The sequence below is a fragment of the Mesocricetus auratus genome, unplaced genomic scaffold, assembly GCF_017639785.1.
Source record: "Mesocricetus auratus isolate SY011 unplaced genomic scaffold, BCM_Maur_2.0 Super-Scaffold_100676, whole genome shotgun sequence".
NCBI lineage: Eukaryota > Metazoa > Chordata > Mammalia > Rodentia > Cricetidae > Mesocricetus > Mesocricetus auratus.
In genome coordinates this window covers 52,181,153-52,207,351 of record NW_024429266.1, presented here as the reverse complement: position 1 = coordinate 52,207,351, position 26,199 = coordinate 52,181,153, and the positions used below count along the sequence as shown (strand labels likewise).

General features: G+C 39.1%; 1 long non-coding RNA gene across 1 annotated transcript in view; it reads right to left on the bottom strand.

The window, feature by feature from the left end:
• Positions 1–6,216: 6,216 nt before the first annotated feature.
• The window catches only part of LOC121136675, a 51,650-nt gene continuing 31,667 nt past the window's right edge, over positions 6,217–26,199 (bottom strand). Inside the window, exons 2-4 of the long non-coding RNA XR_005873729.1 lie at positions 15,189–15,322; positions 13,450–13,535; positions 6,217–6,548 (exon numbers count right to left, since the gene is read on the bottom strand). This is a non-coding gene — a long non-coding RNA (uncharacterized LOC121136675). The remainder of the gene's footprint in view (positions 6,549–13,449; positions 13,536–15,188; positions 15,323–26,199) is intronic.

Below are 26,199 nucleotides of genomic sequence, written 5' to 3'. Positions count from 1 at the left end.
TTCTGAAATACCTGAAACAATTGTAAATTATAAGTATATATTTTCTGTCTCCCAGATTTTGTATAAAATCCCTCAAACAATGGCTAATACATTTTCATGTATAATGCTCAAACAATCTAAGTGCTTAACAAATAAAAGCAAGTTAAACAAGAAAATAAATTAAGCTAGAGGGAGTGATTAATACTGTGAGAAGGAAATAGAGAAGGTAATATTCAAAGAAAAGGAAACATCTAAATCTGGATTTTAAGACTTGGGCATTTTCCTCTACAGCAAGGCAGGGGAGGCATTTGCTAAGCTAAGAGCTATTATAAAGCACTGTGCACTCCTCACATTCCCAGACCAAGCTCTGGCTGTTTATTCTGTACAACAAGCCAGCCTGGTGCATTCCCTAGAACAGTTACCATTCTATCTTCACACTAAGAGGCTTATACATGCTCACTCTGGTGAGTGCCCTGGGCCTCTATATGCACTGTCCTCATACTTCCTGACTCAGGTTGTATGTGTGAGGGCAGCCCAGGAGACTCAGTCAGTAGTTACATTTCCATGCTTTCTTGGATAACACCAAATTGGAAACACCTCCATTCCTTTGTTCAAAAACTGACCCACCAACTCTTCACACCTAATCTGAAATAAACCAAGTTTTGGCAAAAGCAAAAACAGAACCAAACTCCACTCACCACAGGGAGTCTAGAATCTTGTATTAGATATGCAGCCAATGAAAGATGTTCACATACCCAAGTCACATTGCAAAAATACAAACAATATGAAAGACAGAGACAAGATGCTCTCCACAAAATCCACCAGTCTCCATGAAATGTTCTCCATTGAGAATCATATAGATGAAGCACAGGGAACAGAATTTAGGAAAACAATAGTGAACATGATCAAAAGATTCAAGGATTTTTAAAGAGTACATGAGCAGACACCTCATTGAAATTAAGGAGGATAGGGATAAATTCTTTTTTTCAGATTTTAAAAATTTAAATTAGAAACAAGATTGTTTTACATGTCAGTCCCAGTTCTCTCTTCCTCCTCTCCTCCCCTGTCCCCCACTGAATCCCTACCCCATCCACTTTCTGCTCCCCAGCGAGGGTGAGGCCTTCCATGGGGATCTTCAAGGTCTGTCATATCTTTTGGAGCAGTACCTAGGCCCTCCCCCATGTATCTAGGCTGAGAGAGTATCCCTCTGTGTGGAATGGGATCCCAAGGTGGATAAATACTGATCCACTACCAGAGGCCCCATAGACTGCAGAGGACACCTCACTGACACCCATGGCTTATATTATTAGTTTGTGTCATCCTTGTAGATCTTTGGACATTTCCCTAGTTACATGTTTCCTCTTTAAACCTATAATGACTCCCTCTATTATGGTATCTCTTTTCTTGCTCTGCTCTATTCTTCCCCTGACTCAACCTTCCTGCTCCCTCATGTCCTTCTCTATCCTCCTCTTCTCCCCTTCTCTTTTTCCCAACTCCCTCCCTTTTCCCTCCTCCCATGCTTCCAATTTTCTCAGGAGATCTTGTTCCTTTCCCCTTCTCCAAGGGACCATATATGTCTCTCCTAGGGTCCTCTTGGTTTCCTAGCTTCTCTGGCAGTGTGGGTTTTAGGCTGGCAATACTTTGCTGTATGTCTAAAATCCATATATGAGTGAGTACATACCATGTTTGTCTTTTTGTGACTGGGTTACCTTGCTTAGGATGGTTTCTTCTAATTCCATCCATTTGGCTTCGAATTTCAAAGTTCCATTGCTTTTTTTCTGCTGAGTAGTACTCCATTGTGTAAATGTACCACATTTTCTCTACATACAACAAGGGTATCTGTTAAACTATGCTCATAGCATTATTTGTAATAGCCAAATCCTGGAAAGAATAAATTCTTAAGTTAAAGAAAACACAAATATATGGTTTAGTGAAATAACAGAGGCAGTGAAGGAAAACAGAATTCAATAAAGAAATACTATATTGAAGAAAATTCTGACAGAGAAGATGGAATTGAAAAATCAATGACTCAATTAGAAAAATCTGGGGGAGAGGAGGGGAATCCTTGCTAGAAGAATGCATCAAGCAGAAAACAAAATATAAGTACTCCAGAGGTTTACAACTAGTCAATGTCCAGAAAATAAGTGACTATATTGTATCTAGTTCTGATAAGTGTGCTTAGGATGAGGGGATGTAATGGGAGGAGTTAGGGGAGAAGATTGTCAGACAGAAGACTGTGATGACAGCAACAAGTTACTGTCTTCAAGATACAACATGGAGTCTCAACAATGTGGTTGAGACAAGACTCATGTATTGATAACAGTAGTTGAAATACTAACATGATGGGAAAATTTCAAAATGTCATACCCCATATGAAGAACTACAGACAACCAATGCTGGCAAGAGAGGAAAATCTATTTTTTTCCTCTTGATACAGAGACTAAAAGGTTAACCAATACCAGGTGGACTTTCTAAACGTATGTGCACATCATCAACATTACATGAACCCCTCCCTAGGTTGTATGCACAACCACAATAAAGAAAAGGGTCTTTGAATTCTAGTGGGAGTGGAGAAGTACTGAGAGAGCTAGCAGGGTGGAAATGATGTAAACACAGTACTCATGTGTGAAATTCTCAAATATTACAAAAAGGAAAATATAAAATATTTGATTTCATAATAAATGAGTGATTTGAGAATAGAAGCTTCCATGGCAAGAAAATAATGCTTGCCTGACATGATTTGACTCCTGGATCTTTGTTAATTATATAAGTTTAAGTTATTCTTTCAATATTAAGAACTCCAAAACATTTTAATATACTTTTATGCAATTATCCAGTATGGCTCTTTCCCAAAACACACTTTACATTTCTGTGTTCTTCAGTTTAAGCTCTTTTAGTAGAATTACACAAAAACATTAATAAAATGACAATCATGGATATGAAACTTCTGAAGTTTGTCAGACTCCAGGTTCATTGATACTGTGGTTTTTGTTTTCATAGATGACAGCTTAGTTAGTTCCCTTCTGGCCTTGCCCAGGAGATTCCAATGTCATCTCAAGCCTGAGACATCTCATAGCTCCAAAGTCCTTATGACATAGACAATCCCACATTTTAGAATCTATCATGTATAACAATAGTTTCTGTATTGCTTTGATACTTTAAAAGCCATGAACAGCAGAAATTCTACACAAACAGTCTTATACCAGAAGACTTTGGTCTGAACATAGCTGTTAATGAAGAATTTTCTCTCTTCTCCGTCTATTTAGCCAACTTGTCTGTGATGACTTTGCTCTTTGGCAAAGTCTCCAGTAAACGGGGCGTAGTACCCTGGTTTGCAAGATCAACAGCCCCAGCGATAATTCAGTTCTCTGTCCCATCACTTCTGACATTTCCTAACCTCATTTAGTTTCTCATGTTTCTTGTAACAATTTATCATGTATTTGTGGGTATCTTAATACAACAGAGATTCAGTATCCTCCACACTAGGAGGCTAGAAGTGCAATATGAAAAGTTGTCTCCGCCCTGACTATCAGTTGGTTCCAGAAGAAATCCTCCCTTGCTTTTCTTGCTGTTGTGACTCCTTTTCAGTGGCAGCAGAATTTCATCTCTGACTGTTGTCAAATGTCTTTCTTCCCTGTGTGTCAGTGTTCTCATTTCCCTACTCTTAGCATCTGTTCTATTCCAGAATGACTTCATTACAATTTTATAATATGTACAAATATTTTATCTAGAAATAAAGTCACATTCCATGGTTCTGAATAGAAAAGGAATTTTAGGCGAATGCGGTTCTCAGAACATTATGCATCACTACTTCTCAAAATAGCTAAAATTCTCCAATTCAGTTTTCAGGTTATATTTCACCTGCTCAGAAAGCTCTTCCCATCTTGGGGGAGGTCTCTCTTCTTAGTCACTATAGTAGTGGGCTGCCTTCTGTGTAGATAGCATAACACATAATTATTTACTTTCTTTCCTTTAGAAGAACACAATCTCCCTGTGCTTATTGGTTTATTTATGGGTTTACCCTCATTGTGCAACATTTTTTTTCAATGCGTGGTAGAATCTTGGTACAACTCATGTAGGACTAAATGAATGGATGAACGAATGAATGAAAGTAGAGTATAAAGAAAGGATCTCCTAAAATCCCAATTTTATTACATTTTCATTTTATTCGAAAAACTAACACTGTTTTGTATATCTTTTTGCTGGTATCTGTGTTGATATTTGTAAAAAGATATTGATATGCTTTTATGTGTGAGTTATAGGTAACAAAAATAAAAGTGAAAACAAGTGGAATTCATTAACTTCCTTCTATAAGCTTACAATTTAATGCAGAAGAAGCAGTCTCCATGGGAGGAAATACAATCACCCTTCACTTTTAGCCTAATGGTGATACTACTCCTCAGCTTCTACATATTCAAAGCAGCGCAAAGATTTCCCTCACATGTTGTTTGCTTCCTGCAGAATCCACACCGGTTTGAAGTAACAGAGATGTCTCAAAGGGTATATGGTGTATTTGACAAATATTAGTTGAATAAATAAGTGGAGCATTTGTAGGTGCCTGTAATAAAAATTACAGCCATGGAAAAATCATTATCTTTAAGAAGAGGCACAGTGTTTTCTTGTGGTGTTTAAACCAGTAAGAACCATTAATGCCCATCGTGTGTGAGGTGTGATACTCTGGAAACCCAGTCAGACTGGTTGGCATGAGGCAAAATCTGCCGTGTTTAAATGTGTGCTTAAAAGAAGAAAGAAGAGAAAACAGTCTGGGCTCTTCTGTTTTGACTGTGGGACATCCCATATTTGCCTTCAAAGAGGGAAGGATAAGTAACTTTCGTTTTCTTCATTTACTAAATTCTTCATTTTGATGAGATAGAAAGGACTTGAAAGTATGCTAGGGAAAACACTGTATGAAAATAGTAGGTTTCACATGATCCTATAGATGAGATTGCATTCGGGTATTTTAAATACACATCTTTTTGTCTTCTACTAGATAAGGGAAGTGAATTTGACTTTTTGACATACTGTTAAATACGCCTCATGACATTTTGAGGCATGATGTAGGAGATTTTTTGGCAAGGAGCCTGAGGCTCTATTACTAATTTATCAGTGTCACAATGCACACCCCACTTGCTTCCTGTAATTCTCTTGCTCTTCTCATCTTGGACCTTTACATTTAAGCACCTGTCTTGAGATGAATAATTTCAGTCATCACTGTCCAGGAACCCCTTGAAAATTCCTTTGTTGGTCACCACACGCTGTCTTCTGATTATGTGACCACATTAGTAACAGGCTTCCATTGTGTCCCAGAAAGCCTCCTCCCCTCTCTGCTTGTGTGTTTCCTGTGAATCGTTTCTTCTTGAGTTTTGACATGATCCTCAACAGTCACATAGCCAATGTTTTTCTTCTCACAATTGGAAGAGGAGGAGGGATTGGGTTTTTCCTCCCTGCCCTTTCTGATTTGCTCAAATCTGTTAGCTTGTTCTGAGAGGAATCGTCCCGATGCTTGTCACAAGCACTGTCAATTAGGTTAATAGACAGGCAGGCAGGGCCCTGGCACGGAACTGTGTCATTTGCCAGTGCCTGCAGAACGAAAGCTGGAGAGGCAGGATCTGTCTGACTCAGGGCTTATCCTTTGTGATATTCTGCATTGTGATTTTTGACAAAGGAAGGAAGGAATTACGACAAAACAAAGGAAGGGAGAATTTATTTTTCTTCCACAAGCCAATACCTGGTTCCTATTGCCAAGATGGCAACTGGCTTATAAGACAAATATAATTCAAGTAATGTATCATTTTAAATTCGATTTGGAAGATAATATATCTTGGGAGTATATTTTTCTTTGATATAAAAATATGAACATGAGAAAAATAGAAATAGTGAGATAGGAGTCTCCCAATGCAAACAATTCCCATTACTTGTTTGGGTTCACACAATTAAATGTCAGTATTTACTACACTGGGCTTACTGAAATTTATGCATTTTGAAAGTAGGTATGCTGAATACAAATTACTGGTTATAATAAGGAACATGTGAGGTGATTTCCTGTAAAACATGATATACACAAGATCTGTGAATATAAATTGGGCCCCCTAATTATTACATGGCAAAGGTAGTGCTTAGGGCCACCTTGCCTTTTGTCATCATCAAACAAGCTGAAGGCACAAAATATCAAATTATCACAACACACACACACACACTTCAATGTGAAGATGCTTTATCAACAGAGCCCAGCACATAACACATAGCACAGCATGCAGAAATGTCTACAAGGAACATGCTTCAACTGAGCTGCTCCTTACATTATTAATATTGTGAAAACATTGAGCATGAAAATGTCTGAAAATTACCTTCAAGGACAAACAATAAATGTATGTTCAAGTTATTCAATACACAACCTCAATCAACACCTCTCCTGAAGGTAAAACATCTTCTTGGGGAATGAGACTTGCAAGACACTGTAGATTTTCCAACTGCTGACCCCAGGAAGTACTGGGACTTCACACACTCCTGCCCATAAGGTACCTTGTATATGTGAGCAGAGTAGATCTTCAGCACAGGGGTTCTGTACTCTGTGAACATATTTGGAAAACTCAAAGGTTAGGATCATTTTATGCAGAGTTAATCTGAGCAGACTATTTGCTGCTTCTTGGTTCAGAAGTTATCACAGTGAGAGAACTCTAAGAATGCATCTGGTATGTTGGACGTGACAGAATTAACATCATATCAAAAGGAAAAGAGAACTTAGTGGAGACAGAAAACCTCAGCAGACTTAAATGTTGTATTATGTATTTTGCTGTTTGATTTAAAACACGAGTTAAAGCTGCATTTTGTATTTTAATAGTGATATTCGCTGTTTATGTTGTTATAGACATAATAATGCTTAGGTATTTTTTAAATGAAGAACCCTATTTTGCTGTGATTTAACTAAAAATGCCAACTTCCTCTGTAGTTATATTTATTTGTTCTAATAACAAGAGAAAACTCTCAGTGTGTTCTTTTGTGTTAGAAACACCGACTTCTGAAGGCACACTGTATTTCTCCACTTGGTAGCTCAGCAGCTCTCTCCTTCATTCTCCCTGTATCCTATCATGTTTACGTCATGGCAGACACACCATTCATACCTGGAAGACAGTTAAGACTTCAGCCTCACGGGACAGCAGGAAAAATCCATAGGCTAAAATTCAGACAACTGTCAAAGTGTTTATAAGTTGTGGTATGTGTGTGTTTGGGATTTCAAGATTGAATCAACAGCTTCAGACATCTTAGGGACATGTGACTACAGAGATATGTAAGCAGAAGAATTCTTTCCAGTGGGAAAAATAGCCATCACCTGAGATCATCATACTCTCTAGCAATAGTATGACATTCCCGCTGCTGTTCTCTTTTTCACTCTCACTCAGCTCTATAATTCCCTTTTCAATGAATTGGAATATACTCTCATAAAATATTCTATTAACAGAAAATCCCTTGATCTTCCATTCCTGTCAAGATTCTGCTTAATTTTTCTCTTCTCCTTTATATTATGATGATTCCAAACTAATCTCTGTATTTGTACCATTTAGTTCTCTTGATCTGTAGCTTGTTACTCACTCCCAACATGCTTAAGCTTTCTTGAAGCAAGAGAAAACAGTATTTGTCTAAGGATAAGGCTGTTTTTGTTTCTGTTAAATTGTAGGCATTCCTTATATATTTTTGGACATTAACTTTGTGTCAACTGATATTTTACACGCATTTTCTTCCATTCCTTAGGTTGCTTTCTCATCCTGTTAATCCCTTTCACGGAAGATGGTTATTAGTTTGATGCAGTCTCACTTGTCTGTTTTCACTTTTGTTTTTTAGCATTTGGGGCCATATCCAAATCAACCATGAGCAAGGCCAATGTCAAGAAACCTTTCTCCTATTTCCTTGTAGGAGTTTTGCTTTTTCTGACCTAATATTTAAATCTTTAATTCATTTTGTCTTGATTTTTATGCATAACGTGTCCAATTTCATTATTTTACATGTGGATATCCAGTTTCCCCAGAACTATTAACTGATGAGATTTCTCATTCTCCCTTGTGTATTCTTGGTGCTCTTGTTCAACATTTGTTGGTCACATACATTTGTTACACACAGCTGATTATAGATGAGTAAATGTGAGTTTATTTCTAGACTTTCTGCATGGTTTGTCTGTCTTTACTCTGGTAACAAACTATTTGGATTACTGCAACTCTGTAGAGAATCAACTTGGCTCTTCTTTGACAAGAGTATGAAGCTACTCATTCTTTCTTGGTTCTGTGTGAATTTTTAAAGTGTCTTCCTTATCTCTGTACAAATGGCAATCAGATTTTATGTTTTAAAACTTAATTTATTTGCAGTGAGTGAACATAAAAGCTCCCCCATGCTGGACAGCTATTCTGCAACTGAGTGTCAGTCCTCAGTTTTCACAGGCACTGCATTAGCTCTGCACATCATCTGGAGTAATATGGGAATTTTAACAATATTAGTTCTTCATGAATACAGGATATTGTCTTCAATTTATAGATTATTTAAACTTAGGACCGTTTTATGTTTTTAGTTTGAAGATCTTTTACCTTTCCATTTAAATTTATTTGTAAATATTTGATGTATTTTTAATATCATAAGTGTGTTTGCTTTTCATCCCTTTCAGATAACATATATCATTAATATATGAGGCAACTAAATATTATATATATAGATTTTGTATATTGTAACTTTACTATTAGTTGCAAATGTTTATTCTAAAACAGATATTTTTTTAGTGTGGAGTCTTTAGAAATATAAATTCATGTTAATTCCAAACAAATAATTTTATTTTTCTTTCTGACTTTTGTGTCATTAATTTTTCTGTGTGATTCTTTGTGTGATTGCTAAAGCTTAGAGTACTGTGTTGAACAAATATGGTAAGAGTGGGCAACTCTGCTTTTACCATATCTTAAAGAGAAAGCTTTTGTTCTTTTCACATTGATTATCATATCAGCTTGGTATCTTCAGAAGTGGTCCTTAAATATGTCCAACAAATATCCTTCCATAATGAATACTGAGAATGTAATCATGAAAGGGTGCTGGAATCCATCAAAAACTTTTGCTCCATTTACTGAGATGTTGATATACTTTCTATTTTTACTCTGTTAGTGTGGTGTATCATATTGACTAATTTGTGTATGTTAAGCCTACGTGTTTCTAGGGATTAAGTCCATTTTGTCAGGACAGGTAATCCATTTGATATGTTGCTGAATTTGGCTTGCTACTATCTTACTGAGAAAGCTTGCATTTATTTTTGGGTTACTGGATTCCAGCTTTCCTGTGGTGTCTTTATATGGCTTCAGTAGCAGAGTGATTTGAGTCTCATGAAACGAGGTTAGAAATATTTGTGTTACTTTGGGAGTAGAGTAACAAAACTTCCAGAAGATAGAAAATTGATTATTTTTAAAAATATTTAGTAGAGTATTCCCATGAAATTATTGGGTTACAGCTTTTTTCCTTCCCTTCCTTTTTTCCTTTCTTTTTCCTTCCTTTCCCCTTCCTTTTTCCTCCCTCTTTTTCCTCCCTTTTTCCTCCCTTTTCCCCTCCCTTTTCCCTCCCTTCCCTCTCTTCCCTCCCTTCCCTCCCTCCCTCTGTCCCTTCCTTCATTCTTGTTTTTCTTCTCACTATTACTGATTTCATATCTCTTTTTATGAATTTGTTCAGGTTTTCTATTTCTTTATGATCCGAAAATCCTGGTTTGTTGCTGTGGTAGACCTGACCATGATGTGTTACAAAAACTCTTCCCACCAGCTTGGTCCCCATGCTGTATCAGTCCCAAAGAACACACTGACTCTATTAGTTATGATGCTGTTGACCAGTATCTAGGGCTTCTTATTGGCCAGCGCTGTCTTAAGTATTAACCTATAACAACTAATATCCATATTTCTGCAAGGTTTTATCTTACTGAGAACGCCAGTCTCATTCACCCTCTCCTCCTGGGATCACATGGTGACTAATAAGAGAAACATATGTATAGAATACTTCCACCATCATTCCCTCTTTTCTGTCTAAATAAAAAGAAAGGCTTTAACTTTATCTTAGTTAAATTATATATAACAAAACAGTTATTAAGTAAGAACTATAGTTACAATATTTAGTACATCAACATTTAGCAAGATTTAAAGAAAATATTCTATTATCTATCATATCTTTGTGAGTCTAAAGTCTTATATGTAACTTATCTTTTATCATAACTAAGGAAAGCTATAACCATGACTATCTGTCTTCAGCTCCATCAAAGACCACAGAAGGATAATATATAAACTCTATAACAGACAGAGACAGCTCTCTGCTTGGTCAGTCACCAGAAGTTCTTTTGTAATGTCCCATCTTGTTCCAGCAGTCACTTTCCTGTGGGTCCTGCATGTCCATTTTATTCAGCATTTCTTGCCCAAATGGCTAGTCTTGCCATGTTGGAAGAATACGAGTTTCTACTACGTTCATCTTCCCTTCTGACACAGTTGCTGTGTCAGGGGCAGTTGTCTCATTTCCAAGAAAAACCCTAAACCATTTTAAATGCCATATTCTTTAGGTCTTTGAAAGGTTTGAAGAATGCCTATTGAAATATATCTCTGTATATCTAGAAAACCTAACTATAAGTTTGGACTATTGTAGGTAACTATCTATAATCTGTATTTAATTATACATTACATTATAAAATGCGCTATACAAACACAATTCCTTAACAAGAGGAGAAATATTCATATCAAAAAATTGACCTTAAATTTGTATCAATAAATGGAAAGCCATTCCAATACAAAATATTCATTTCTTTATGATCCCAAAATCCTGGTGTGTTGCTGTGATAGACCTGGCCATCATGTTTTATGGGAGAATGAAAGTGACATTTGAACTTTGGGCTGGAAAACTTAAGTGCTTAGAGCTTCATGAGCTGAGGGCAATGTAGATGGTGGAAGTCTAGTCGTAGTTTCAGAAAAACATTTGCAAGACTTTTAAAGGCTCTATCAGAGATATTTAAGAGATGTTCTTAATTAAGTGTCTGTGTTTTTTGCTTAACTGGGTCTGAAGAATCAGCTATGAGTAACAAGAGACCGGAACCATTGAAGGGAAAACTTCTGTTTTCTGGGACAGTCAGTGGTGGCTACCTAGGGCTGAAAAGTTAACTGTGATTATTAAAAAGCAGCATTGGTGAGGGCAACTCTTCTGCAAAATATTTCCCCAGATCAGCTGCAGTTTTTGTTTCTGTGTAGTCTCCCGGATTGAAATGGCCATGGAGAGAAGGTAGGGTGCTAAGGCTTGGTGCTGTGGGAGGCCAGGAAAAGTCACCAGTAAGGTATGGCCTTAGGTACAGTAAAGACCCAGGGTATTGGGGTGCCAGGTCCGTGGGATATACAAAAGGATGGGGAAGGTATAGAATGAAGGTAGCCCACACCAGTGAGATGAGCTGTGGTCTGAGGATAGCAGAGATAAAGAAGTAAAGTTACCTAAGCCCTCAGAGCCCAGAAGGTGAGGGGTCCCAGACAGCCTACACAGAACTGTTTATACCGTTGGAGTTTGGTTTTGCTTAAATATGATTGCTTTTGTGATCTGACCATTCCATTTGTAGTAAGAAAGTATACAGCTTGCATTTGATTTTTACAGGAGCTTCAGTTAAAAGACTGGATATTTAAGGACATATTGGTCTTCAAAAGTGTTGAAAAATTTAAAAACAACAGGACTTTTAATATTATGATATTTAACAGAAGATCTTGGGGACAAACAAGAAAGGGAAGGTTATGGAGTAAATTGATAAGCTGATGTATCAAAGCTGACAAAATATCATAGTAGATGGCCAACACAAAATGAACTTGATGTCTTACAGTACTTTGTTTTTTCCCTTAAAGGCATATTATAGTTTCTGATTTTGTGTTATTATGGAACTTCTGTGTGTGTATGAATGTGTTTATATCTGTGTCTATTTTTGGATGCCAGATTTCTAATGAGGGAAAAAAGAAAAGGTGGCTGTGTGAGTGGGGAGATCTGGGAAAAGTTGAGGGAGGGGACCCATTTCATACACTGTATGAAAAAACAGTCTATTTGAATACAAAGAGGAAATACCATAGTTAGCTTAAGTTTCAGCTTGACAGCTGGAAAGAGGGAGTCTCAGCTGAGGTTTTGCCTCCATCCGGTTGACCTGTGGACATATCTATGGGGCATTTTCATGATGATGTGTGAGGGCTCAATTCACAGTGGGCAGTGCCATCCTGGGAAGGAGGGCATGTGCTATATAAGAAATGTGATTTTGACACTGATTGTATTAAATAAATACAGCAAAAGGAGGAAAACTGACATCTTAAAAAGTTTGAATCTTTTAATTCATGACCATGATAATATGTTATCATTCAATAACTAATGTTTCAGAATTTTCAATGTATTGCCAATTTTGCAAATTATTGGTTATATATATACATATGTGTGTGTGTGTGTGTGTGTGTATGTGTGTGTGATTGTGATGGTTTTGGTGTTATTGTAAGTGATAATTGGTGTAAAATTCATTTCTACCAATTTATGAACACTTTATTTTTGTATGTTAACCATAAACTCTGAGATCCTGTGCAATGGAATTATTACATACAGAGCAGATTTTCATATTTTGATATTTTTTAAAACTTAAGTGAAATGTTAGCCATGAAAAATATAAAAAATATAGTTTTCTTCTTTTTCTTTTTTTTCAAGATGGGTTACTCTGTGTAGCTTTGGAGCCTGTCCTAGTACACAATCTGTCAAACAGGTTGGCTTCAAAATCACATAGATCTGCCTGTCTCTGCCTCCCAAGTTCTGGGATTAAAGGCATAAGCCACCAAGGCTCAGCTAGTTTTATTTTCAAAGGAAACTTTTATTGTGCTTTATTTTAATGGTTTAGTTGTCCTATATGATACTAAAAAGAGACATTAAAACAGATTGCCTGTTATCAGGGAGAAAACTACATTTTTTCAATATTTAATAAGGTGTTATTGCAGGTTTTTCACAGATGCTTTTTTAACATCAAGTAAATTTAACTATGCTGGATTTCTTAGTGTGAGTCTCTCTGCGTGTTTTGATTGTGAATATATGCAAAATTTTGTCAAATGATTTTGTTTACATCATTTAAGTAATTGTACTGATCTCATTTTTATTCTGTTGAAATAATGAATTCTGTATTTTTAAATGTCAAATGAAACTCCTGTATTAAATTTCATTTAGTCATTATGTTAGGATTTTTAAAAGAAGAAGAACCAACAGGAGATATGTGCAGAGATTCATAGTAAGATTATACAGTCTGAGAAGTCTTTCACTTGTTTATGACCTAAAGCAATGATGGTGTAACTCTAAAAGGTAGAGGGTTAATGGCATAAGAGCAGGAGAGACTAACCTATCAGTTCAATAAGTCATTCTAAGAGAATGTGTTACAGCCCACTCTGGTGTTACCCACCTATGGTGGGGGAAGGGCCATCTGTTCCTTACCTCACACTTCAAATGCCCTTCTGGGACTCTTCTCTAACTCCCATCACACGCTGGATCATTGAACCAGATACTGGTGGTAACTCAGCCTAGTCAAACAAGACATAAAATTACACATCATAGTCATTAACTGTTCAAGTTTTAGATAAAGTTGGAGTTCTGTTGTTAGAATGTAGTTAAAGGTTACATCTGTAGTCGTCATGGAAACTTTCATCTGTAACTTCTCTCCTTGGAATATTTATCATCTAGTGTATGTGCTTATGGATTGCTGGCCTTTGTGAATTTCTCAGAAGCATTTATATAAAAATGATGGGCATGGCCTGGTGGTGCAAGTCTTTAATCCCAGCACTCAGGAGACAGAGGCAGGCAGATCTCTGTGAGTTCGAGGCCAGGCTGGTCTACAGAGCGAGTTCCAGGACAGCCTCCAAAACAATACAGAGAAACTCTGTCGAAAAACAAAAACAAACAAACAAAATTGATGGGCATGAGAGTGGGATAGCTGGCCATGCCCCCTTGTTTGTCATGTGCTGAGGTGGGTAAGGGAAAGATACTCCCCTTGCCCCTGCCACCTGTAGCAGGTGAGGGAGCTGACACCCCCCCCCCTTTACCAGCTGCAGCACCTGGAAAAGCAGACCTTTGACTAGCATAGTAGAATTGGCCCTGTTTTCAGGAGTGCGGGTGAACTGGCACCTAGAACATGAACTTGGAATATTTGGCCTTGCCTCTCATCGGCCATAAGATGGTGTGGGTGAGGGAGAGAAATCCCTTGTACCACCTTCCCCTTGCCGTTTTGACGGTTGAAAGAGCTGGCCCTGAGGTAGTAAGAATGGAAGAACTGTCCTTGTCCCTCACCAGCTGCAGCACCCTGGAGTGACCCTCGCTCCTCACCTGGATAATGAAATAGAGCATGCCCTGTTGATCTAGATGGGGATGAGCTGACCCTGAGGGTATGAAAGCAGGAGAACTGGCCCTCTATCTTGTTCTTTGTTGCAAAGGGTGAACTAATCAGGGAAACGCTGGAGAGCTCACCCTGGTGGCGAGGATGGGGAAAAGCTGGCAAGTGGACCACCCCTACAACTTCCCAGGCCCAGAACCAGGGTTGAGTTGGCTCATCCCAACATACACTCCATCCATGCTCTGCTGGAGCACATAAAGGGGCCTCATCCTGAAGACCCAAAGTTCTCAGTGACACACAAGTCAACAAAAGAATATCAAAGAGGAGTCCCTGTGAGTGCCCAGTATCAATGGTGTAGCAGAGGTCTAGAAACTAACCAATGACTCTTTGCAATAAACACTCATAAGTAAAGATAAAAAGATATACTATATGACTCACTGTGTTCACACTATAGTTTCCATGATACTTTCTTTCTTTTTTTTTTTTCTTTTCTTGAATTTCATTTCGTATTGTTTTGGTAGGAAGGGTACAAGGGCAGAAGGTGGTTACAAAGGGACAGGGAAATGAAAGGGATAAAGATGCATGCTGTGAAAGATACAAAGAATAAATAAAAGGAAAGTTTAAAAAGAAAAAAGAAAATGGTGTTATTCTATCTTTAAACGCTTGGCAAAATTCACCAGTGAAGTCCCACTTTTCTTTCTAAGAAGGTTTGACATTGACTTTGACTTCTCTAATACATTATCAAGTTTTTTTTGCTGAATATTGAAGTTTTACTTTGTCAAAGAAATTTCTTCAGTCCCCATGTTGTTGAAATTATTGGTATGAACTTTTGACAATAGTAGCTTACTGTCTTTCTTCGCACTCTTGGTACAGTTGTTTTTTCTTCTCAACAACCTTCCATGCTTCCCTTCCAGTTCCTATGATTAGCCATGATCCAGAATTTTCATATTTTTCTTGACTTGTTTCAGAGAGACCTCCTTCCTGTAACGTTTATTAGGACATATTATTATATTCTATTTTATCATTATTGTTAATTTAACACCCTACCTACTTTAGAAATGAATCTTTTGTATATAAGTATAAGTGCTGGCTAATTTTCTATCAACTTGACATAAGTTGGAGTCAACTGAAACAAAGGGATCTCAATTGAGAAAATGCCTCCTTAAGATTAGGCTGCAGTCACTCATATATGGATTTTAGACATATATGACATATGGGGAGTGCCAGCCTAAAAACCACTGCCAGATAGTCTGGGAAACAGGGAGGATCATAAGAGAGATATGCATGGTACCCCAGAGAAGGGGAATGGGGCAAGATCTCCTGAGCTGATTGGGAGCATGGGGGGAGGGGAGAGGGAGATGAGAAAAACAGAGGGGGAAAAGAGGAGGGGAGAGGAGGACATGGGGGAGCAGGAATGTTGAGTCAGGGGAAGAATAAAGGAGAGCAGGATGAGAGATACCATAATAGAGGGAGTGATTATAGGTTTGAGGAGAGACCTGGCACTAGTGAGATTTCCAGTGATCTACAAGGATGATACCAAATGGCAATCTAAGCAATAGTAGAGAGGCTATGTTAAATGTCCTTTCCCGATATTGAGATTGATGACTACCTTATATGCCATCCTAGAACCTCTATCCAGTGGTTGATGGAAGCAGAGGCAGACAACCACAGCTAAACACTGAACTGAACTCCTTGAACCCAGTGACCGAGAGGGAGGAGTTATGAGCAAAGGGGTCAAGACCAGGTTGGTGAAACCTACAGAGACAGTTGACCTAAACAAGGGGGAGCTAATAGACCCCAGACTGATGGCTGAGAGGTCAGGATGGGACTGATTCAGACCCCTGAATGTGGGTGTGAGTGAGGAGGCATAGGAAATCTATGGGGTCTTGGGTAGTAGATCAGTATTTATCCCTGGCATACAAATGGACTTTGGGTGCCCATCCCACATTGATGGGTGCTCTCTCAGCATGAATACATGGGGGAGGACTTAGGCTCTGCCCTGGATGAAATGACAAACTGTGAAGATTCCCCCATGGAGGGCCTCACTCTCCCTAGGGAGCAGAGTGGGCATTGGGGGGCTGGGGAAATTAGTGGGGGTGCAGGAGACCAGGGAGGGAGCTGGACTTAACATGTGAAGCAAGCTTGTTTCTAGTTTTAAAAAAAGATAAGAAAAAGAAAAGAAAAGAAAAAAACGAAAAAAAAAAAAAAAGATTAGGCTGCAGGCAAGTGCATAGAGATTTTTGTGGGACAGGCCCAGGCCATTGTGGGTGACGCCACCCCTGGGCTGGTGGTCCTGGCTTCTACACGAAAGCAACCTGAACAAGGAGTTACCATATTGATTGGTTGTATCTTTGCTCTTATTACTGGACCTCTTGACTAGAAATTTATCAGCTTTGTTAATCTCAAAGAACTAGACTATGGTTTCATTCATTATTTCCCATTTTCTCTTTCATGAAATTGTTCTTTGTGTTTTTCTTTCTTCACATGACACTGAATTTTATTTCACCTTATTAATCTCATTCCTCAAGTCAAAAGTTTAGATAATCAATTTTTGAATATTTATTGTTTTATGTATATGGAACTTTGGTTTTTGACAATTTCATATATGTATAACATGTCTTCTGGTTACTGTAACATGCCCTCCCCTTTAATCTCCCCTCAACTCATGTGACTCTCTCCTTACCTATAATTCCTTTTCTCACAACCATGTCTTTCTTTTTACCTTTTATATTGTGAGGCCCAATGAATTGTGCATTGGAGACTGGTAAGCTACTCAACGTGTACATAACTGATAATAATAACTATCCCTTCCTCAGCAATCATCAGTAGCCTGTAGGGCCTCCCTGGTCTATTAGTGACTTCTGTTACTCCCAGTTTTCTGTAGGCATGGCAGGCATCCACAGCTGCTCTGAGGTCCTGATGGCATTGGCTGTGCCATGCTCAGGCGAAAGCATCACACATTCCTTCTCCTTGTCTTCTAAGTCTTATATTCTTTTTTTACTTCTTCTGAAGTGATTACTGAGTCTTAGATAGGATGGAAGGAAAAATCTTTGTGTGAAGTACACTTTGTCAGGTATTATTATAGTCATCAAGATATATTCTCTTTCATTACTGAAACATATTACATAGTGAAAATCACCCATATTCAGTTGTTTCTATTTTTGTGGTACACATTAATAGTTGTCAGCTTCCACTACAATGAAGATGTAAAACCATTTTATCTCTCCAATGAAATCTCTGGAGGTTTTATCTAATTTTATTATGAGTAACCTCTTTATTTTATTTATTTATTTATTTATTTTTCAGTTTAAATTTAGATAAGAAACAAGGTTGCTTCACAAGTCAGTTCCAGGTCCCTCTCCCTTTCCCTCCCCTCCTCCCATGCCCCCCAACCCCGTATTATCCCCTCATTCCCCCAGGGAGGGTGAGGCCCTCCATGGGGGTGTCCATAGTCTGTCATTTCATATAGGGCAGGGCCTAGACCCTTCCCCAAGAGTTCAGGGTGAGAGTGCACCTCACATTGTTCGATGGGAGTCCAAAGTCCGTGTGTATACTCGGGATGGGTATTGATCTGCTGCCCAAGGCTCAATAGATTACCTAGGCCTCCTCACTGACACTCACATTCAGGGGGTCTTCATCAGTCCCATGCTGGATTCCCAGGCTGATGCCTGGGATTCAAGAGTTAACCTTTGTCAGGTCAGCTGTTTCTGGGGGTTAAACCAGTCCAGTCTTAATCCCTTTGGTCATCAGTCCTCCTTCTCTGTTACTGGCTTTCTTGAGTTCAGCTCAGTACTTACCCGAGGGAGTCTGCCTCTTCTTCGATTAACCTCTTCTGTACATCAACTAGACTGTAGTAACAATTGGTCAAGTATTTTGCCCCTACAGCTTGTCTTTTCTATGTGGTTCTCCAAATGAAATTGTTCATATGTCACCCTTTCATGCTACCTAAACTTCTTACCATGCTGTTGCTTGATTAGTAGCTTATTTTTTACCGAGAATTACACTGTTACATAGTTACTTGAAACACCACTAATCCCCAGCTTTCCAATAGTGCTGTTTCTACACCCTTGACCATTTGACCACACTGCTAGCCTCTGGATAGATCTGCACCTCTACCTAGGTCTTATTGAAAACAAATGATTAAATAGCTACACTCCCTGACATTCTGATCAATGCAAACTTTTCTCAACCTCAAGTATTGTTTCTGAATGACTGCACTACTACAGCTGTTTATTTTAGAGGTCTGCTGATTATCATGGAGAAGTATCTGAAACTGATTCTGACAACTTTACTCTTTAGTCAACTGGTTATAACAAATTTCCCATGAGGTCACAGTCATGGGCTGAGAGTCAAGAGACTAAGAGTCTAACAAGAACAGCAGCCATGAAATTCTGGGCTACTTTCTCATGTAAAATATTTGTGCCTTCAAATCTGTGCATGCCTCATTTCATGCGAACCACACTGTTGATGAAGTACAGTGCCTATGGTTTGGTGGATCAGATAACATTCACATTATTACAGGCAATTCACATTTGCATGAAAACTTGGTCCCTTGTCATCAACTTCTTTAGTTTTTTTCTTAATAGGACCAAGTACCAAGTTAGAAATTATTCTTGAAAAATAGTGAAGTCTCCAAAGGGCTATGTTAAGCTTGATTTTCAAAGTGACTGGAATAAGAAATAACTAGGGCATGAGAAGGCCCATCTTGGGGTGTGTTTATGACAGCACTCTTATGAGCTGGGATCTAGGAAGAAAGACAGCCAGAAGAATAACAGCATTCCTCTTTCTTCACTTCTCCATGGGTTCATATGTGGGAAGCCTGCAGCTGTTCCAGCTGTGAAGGACTCCTAGACTCAGGTCTTCCCCACCAAGGTGGGCTGGCTCTTGTCTTAGTTTAGGTATCTATTGGTGTGAAAAAACATCATGACAGGATAACTCTTATAAAGGAAAACCTTTAATTGGGCCTGGCTTACAGGCTTCAAAGGCTTAGTTCATTATCATCAAGCATGGTGGCTTGAAGGCAGACATGGTGCTGGAGAAGGGGGTAAGAGTTCTGTAACTGGATCAGCAGGCATCAGGGAGAAAGACTGTCACTGAGCCTGGTTTGAGCACTTGAAACCTCAAAGCACACTCCTCAGTGACACACTTCATTCACAATGCTGCACCTGATGCAACGAGGCCACACCTCCTAATAATGTCACTGCCTGTGAGCCTCTGGGGCCATTTTCATTCAGACCACCACAGTATTCAAACCATGAACCACAGTAAATCCTTTCTCCCATATCTTGTACTTTTTAAGAATATGGTTGCACATAGAAGTAATTAATGCGATAGCTTTGCTCCAAAACTGTAAATGTCGCCATGGTGTTCAGCTATGCCCATCCTTCTCTATGTTTCTTCAGAGAAAATACTGAGTGCTGTACCTCCATTAAATGAGCCCCATTTCTGGGAGACACACGAGTCCTCTGACAGCTCACTGTAGCTTGAAGTCTCTTCGATGGCCTTCCTGAACATTCCTTTGACTGCCTGGCAGTCCAGGCCACTTCTACCATCCCCACCCATTGATCAGAATGGCCTCAAACACTGACTGACTATTTTCCCTGGTCCCTCCTGTTTCCCTTCACATAACATCTAAGAAATCCTCAGCTATTTAGTTCTGTCATTGAATCTGCTCTCAACTGCCCCCTCTTAGTTCAAGTAACTGTTTTCCTTGTCTGAAAAACGGTTAGCTGTTAGCCTCCTAACTACTTCACTTCCTATGTTTCTGCTGTCATTCTTGAAATATCTTCATTGATATTTGTGATCTATAATACTGAGGACTTTAGGTTGAAAACTTGTTGCATAGTCATGAAATGAGAGATCTTCTCCAGATGTATAAATTTATATGCAATTATTAGGAGAATTCTGAGGGTTTTGTTAATAAGTAAGTTACTTCTGGAAAATACACAAAAATTAAATAAAAGATGGAGTGCATTTCTTTCAGAGTCTTACAATTTATACGGCGAAAATCCATTAAACAATTAATAAAATATAGTCTTTTCAAGGCTAAAGCTTCTGTCTTCTGATCATTACACTAACCCAGCTTCCAGTATTTCATAAATATCTGTGAAATAAGTTGAAATAAAAATATAGTACAAGCCGGACATTCGTGGCGCACACCTTTAACCTCAGCACTCTGGAGGCAGAGGCAGGCAGATCTCTGTGAGTTTGAGGCCAACCTGGTCTACAGAGCTAGTTCCAGGACAGCCTCCAAAACAATACAGAGAAACCCTGTCTCGAAAAAACAAACAAACAAACAAACAAAAAACCCCAAAAAACAAAAACCCAAAAAACAAAACAAAACAAAACAAAAAAACCCAAAATACAGTACAGCTATGTGGCAAGTAGCCATTCTAAGAGTGAGAAAAAATGACATAAAATAAACCAAAATATCTATAAAACTCATGTTTATAGACATGTGAGTGTGAGACACAAATGACAAATAAATCAATCATTAAAAGAATTGTATGTAAACTAAACTACAAAATAAAACAAGGATGGGGCCTGGGGAGAGTGGAGGGTGTGGATACTGTCCTCAGATGACACCAAATCAGAGCAAGATGGGGAGGCCGTGAGAGAGCAGCTGAGGAGAAATCTGAGGATGCTAATTGTGAAGAAGGACAACTTAGATATGTTCTAAGGCAAGAGCTTGCTTTGAGCCTTCAGAGGCTATGGTAAGGAAGTCACAGTGAATAAAACAGGAAGGCTGTGCAAGCTAAAGTCTGGGTCACTCAGGCATAGAAGAACCTCAGATTCATGGGTTCAGTAGTATTTTAATATGTTCAGAAAGGAGAAAGGTAGATCACCAGCAAACAGGGATTCAGATTCGTATGTTTATTACACAAACATTCACCCAGCTACTGCCATCTGAATGAGATACAGCAGACCCAGGCTAAGTGGCATCTCCTGATGTGGACAATTCAACAGGGCAAGTGATTGATGTTAATAAAGACACAGAATGAGTGTTAGCTGGGAGCACAGAGTTCTGCAAGGCATAAAGAGGTTAAGTCCTGTGCTGATCTGGAGACACGCTCTCCCACTGTGAATCTGGAGACAGATGCAGAAGTCAACAGTGGAGGGAGAGCCTGCCTAATGACATTACTTTCCCTGGGAAGCAGGAGTGGAGGCCTCTGCAGAGTGAGCTGATAATTTATTCATGTGTTCAGTGATTGGAAAATCTCTGAGCATGAGTCTTTGTGTGGCCATCACTGTTAGTTTTATCTTTCTAACAAGACAACAAAAATCAGACCTTGAGGTTTCCTTTGTTTGTTTTAATAATGCTTGATGAAGCTACAATTAAACTAACAAAGCATTATAAGATAGATAATATGTAGGCAGATATATAGATGGATGAATAGATGCGTGTGTGTGTATGTATATATGTATTCATGTGCATATGTATGTATGCATGCATGTATGTATGTATGTATGTATGTATGTATGTCTGGTTAGAGAAACAGACTTAGATTCCTTAGGGTGCTTCAGGGTTTTGCCAGAAGTGCATATTTGATGATCTTAAGTCTCTTATCAGCTCACTTTAGGAGGGAAGGCACTGAAATGGTGTTTCTAGACTTCATCACTGGAGAACCAAGAATATTGGAAAAGTTTTCTTTACTGCCAAGACTATTGAACTGCCACTCAGTTAATGTTCCTAGAAAACAAGTTCTAGGCTGGCAAATGTTAAGTAGTAAAGACAATGCAGTCCACAGGGAGCAAGGAAGAAAACAAAAACACTAGGGACGTTGGCATAGCCTGCCATTCCAGTTATAGGAAGATTGCTGCAGTAGCCTGGTCTCCGCAGTGAGAGCCCTGTCTCAAGAAAAAAAAAGGTACATGTTGGAGCACACAGTTTGTAGAAAGGGTTGAAGTGCTTTCAGGGAGAGGTGAATTCTCTTAAGGAAAAATAAGATGACTCAATTATATGGTTCTTACTTTCTGAAGAAGAAATCGAAGTACCTTGACTCTAAATGTCAATATCCTGAACAGACTAGTATGTCATTGACTTATGGTAAGTCATGGCTACCATAGTAATTAACTGCTGACTGCCTGGAAAGACTGAAACACAGGAGATAGGCACCCGAGACTTAGGGCAGTCTTCCAGATAAGATGTGGGAGCAGAGGACATTTGGACAATTGCTGGCAAGTAATTAAGACTGAGGAGTAGAATCCAAGTAAGAAGTGGAGAAAAGCAAGTGATGGGCCGGGGCTGAGTTCACAGGGTATCTCTATGCCCTGTAACATTTGGAGCATTTTCGAGGCATTGATTCTTAAACTATAGCCGACTCTATCAACACACCTGCAGAGACATTACATTTTAATGTAAAGGCAGAGCTACCAAAGGTGAAGTATTGAGAAGAGGCTTAGTCGGGTTTGTGTTTTCAAGCCCAAGGAACTCCAGGCACCTGACACAGAGACAGGGCAATACTCAGCACATTTGATGAGTAGTGAAGGTGTAGACTCATCCCAGAAATGGGGGCAGAGGGGGAATGATATTGGGGAGAGTACTCCAGAGGGTCTCAATGCTAGTCAGAGCATGTTGTTGTAGGATGACAGATTAAAAGCTGTATCTCAGTAATCTCAGGAAACAATGAAGCAGGTCCCGGAATGATGAGGGAGGCTGTGTGGCGGGGATGAGGCAGCAGGAGGTAGATGTTCCATCCAGGGTCTTGATGTGAGGAATAAAGTGCATTAGCTTTTGAAAGAAATAAGCACGTGGTGATCAACATTGACTATAATTTGTTAACTGATATTCTGTATTATTCTATGAAGAATTTAAATAGGACATGACACAAATGGTAAATAAAAGGAAGGTACAGGGTTTCAATCACTTGAGAAAAAAGTGTATTGTGTAGAATAGAAATTTACATATGAATCATGAAGTGATACAATTAATATGCACATGATAATTATATAAAAAGGGGTAGAAAATATTTATCAGGCCCAAGTGATGAGAGTCATTCTGCTGTGCTATACAAGTATGACACTTTACTTTTCTTGTTGTTGGGACAAAATCCCTGAGAAATAAAACTTAAGGGGGGAAGGAATTACTCAGGTGTACAGTGAGAGAAAGTGCAGCACAGCAGGAAGTCGTGAAACAGGAAGTGAGCATCTGCTCACATTGTAGATACAGTCAGGAAGCAGGGAGAGATGAAGACTTTTCCTCAACGGCCTTCTCCTTCTTATTTAGTCCAGGACCACAGACCATGAGATGGCATTGCCTGAATTTAGGCTGGGCCCTCCCATCTCAGTCAACACAGTCTTGGAAACTAGCTCACAGACATCCGAGGCTTAGGCTAGATGAGCAGAACCTGTCAAACTGGCAATATTAACCTCCACGCACAGCCCTTCTACATTGGTATGAGCTCTGTTGCTTGTCTCATTTTACAGGGACAGTATCTGGATCTCAAAGGGTGTTCAAGATGTTCAAAGTCACAAAAATGAAAAAATGGTAGAACTGGGACTCAAATAATGCTGGAAAACCAGAAAGTCACCCCTCACACACCATTGTTTTTAGATTTATTTTATGTATATGAATGTCTTGCTGGCATGTAGGTCTGTGCACCACATCTATGCCTGGTACCTGGAGAGGTCAGAAGTGGACATCAAATCTACTGGAACTGGAGTTACATATGGTATATACACATGAGTGCTGGGAATAGAGCCTGGGTCCTCTGCAAGATCAACAAGTGCAGAGTGCCCGGCTAGCTCAGTCGGTAGAGCATGAGACCCTTAATCTAAGGGTCGTCGGTTCTAGCTCCACGTTGGGCGGCTTGCCATTTTTTGCCGGGCGTTGGTGGCGCACGCCTTTAATCCCAGCACTCGGGAGGCAGAGGCAGGCGGATCTCTGTGAGTTCGAGGCCAGCCTGGTCTACAAAGTGAGTTCCAGGACAGCCTCCAAAGCTACAGAGAAACCCTGTCTCGAAAAACCAAAAAAACAAAACAAAACAAAAAGATCAACAAGTGCTCTTAATCACTGAGCTACCTATCTCTCCAGCTCCTGAAGCCACACATTGAATCTGAATGGTGCCCTTTATTTCTCTGTTCATTGTTTAGTAGCTGGGCATCCAAGTGAAGATGTTTTGAAAGAAGTAGAAATATGGAAGCAGAGCCCAGCTAAGGAGCTTTGCCAGGCTATTTCACTTCGGCATTAGTCACACATTGGTGATGCTTGATGTTAAAGTATGAACTCTATTTTTAAATACTTGCCTCAGCAAAATGGTAGAAATAGGATTTGTAAAGAATTAAGAACTTAAGACATTCTAGGGCATGCACGTGGTAACTGCATTTTCATGTGGAAGATATGCTCTGTCTTCCTTTGGGAAAGGTCATGTATTGTCATTTTCAATAAACTGTATGAAAGTTAGGGATTTTGTGGACATATTCTTAGGACAATGGAGAAAAGAAAAGGGACCAACTTTGAGTTCTACTCTCAGCTCCAACCTTACAAAAATTACTTTATCCTCTCTGCACATGCAATATAAAACAATGGTATTTGCCTGATAGGGTAACACTTATGCAAAACTCTTAAAACAGTACCCAGAACAGGATATGAATTCTGCAAATGCCAAGGATAACCTATTGATAATGATGGCAAACACTGCACTTGGTCCTTCATGTGATCTGAGTCATTCAACTTCTCTAATTATCCTCTGAAGCAGGTGGTGTAATCGTGCTCATCTTAGTTGGGAAGAAGCTAATTGCAGGGGTCTCTCTGTAGTTAGATATTTAACAGGTGATAGACTTGGGGTCTGGTCCATGCTAGCTGGGTGGATGCCACAGCAAGTGAAGATGGCAAGAGGTAAGTACAGCAAGCTAATACTCTGAGAAGGGAGGAGGCAGTAACAACACAGGGGAAAAGCTTTCATTTTCAGACTGGGAATTAAATAAACCAGGAAAGACCCAGCAAATATAATAGTCAAATACGATTTAAATGCCAATCATAGCCACAGTAGTTTTAATGGCTTAGGCATACTTTGGTTGCATCTGCTGTCACGCTAAAGGAATGTCCACCACTTCCAATGTCAGCCAGTATCAGTAAAAGGAGGCATGAGGGACCATCTAGTTTGGAAAGTAGGTACTCTAAGACTTGTGTCACATCTCTTCCACACACAGCTCTCAGGTCAAATCCTGGCTCAATTTGAATCTCAAGGAGATATGACCAAATACAGACAAGTGGAAATAACGACTCTTAGAGGATGAGATTGGAAGGGAGGTGGAATGATATCCAAGAGTGCCTTCCTGAAAGGGAAAGCTTAGTTATAGATACCTGTGTGCATAGAATATTATACACATGTAAATCATAAACACACACACACACGCATGCATGCGTGAACATGTGGAAAAAGAAGGAAAAAAGTAGTTAAGCAAGCGTTTTAACACCCAGATACACAACAAACTCTTTTAATCATGCTGAGAATCACTGGTAAGGAATAAACTGAAGGATGAACAAATCCTCAGAGGTGTGTGTGTGTGTGTGTGTGTGTGTGTGTGTGTGTGTATAATTCAGAGAGAGTTGTGGTGTAATGAGGAAATCTACCATAGTCACTGTGAGAAATGGACCAGAGAGGCCCAGTTATGCCTCATAAATCCATCCAGTGCCATTTTGAACAAATGAAGATGAAAACTGAACTCAAAATGACAAAGAAAATCATACGTCTACGTGGCATCTGAAAAAGTGTTTTACTCTCTTTCTTCTCTTAGAGAAAAATAAATTTCATGGTTTCCTTCATATATGGGTGAAAACACAATCCTGCTATACATGTTCTTGCTGTTCACAAGTATAACTGTTTCCAAATGAACAATTTCTGGATGGGGGTGCT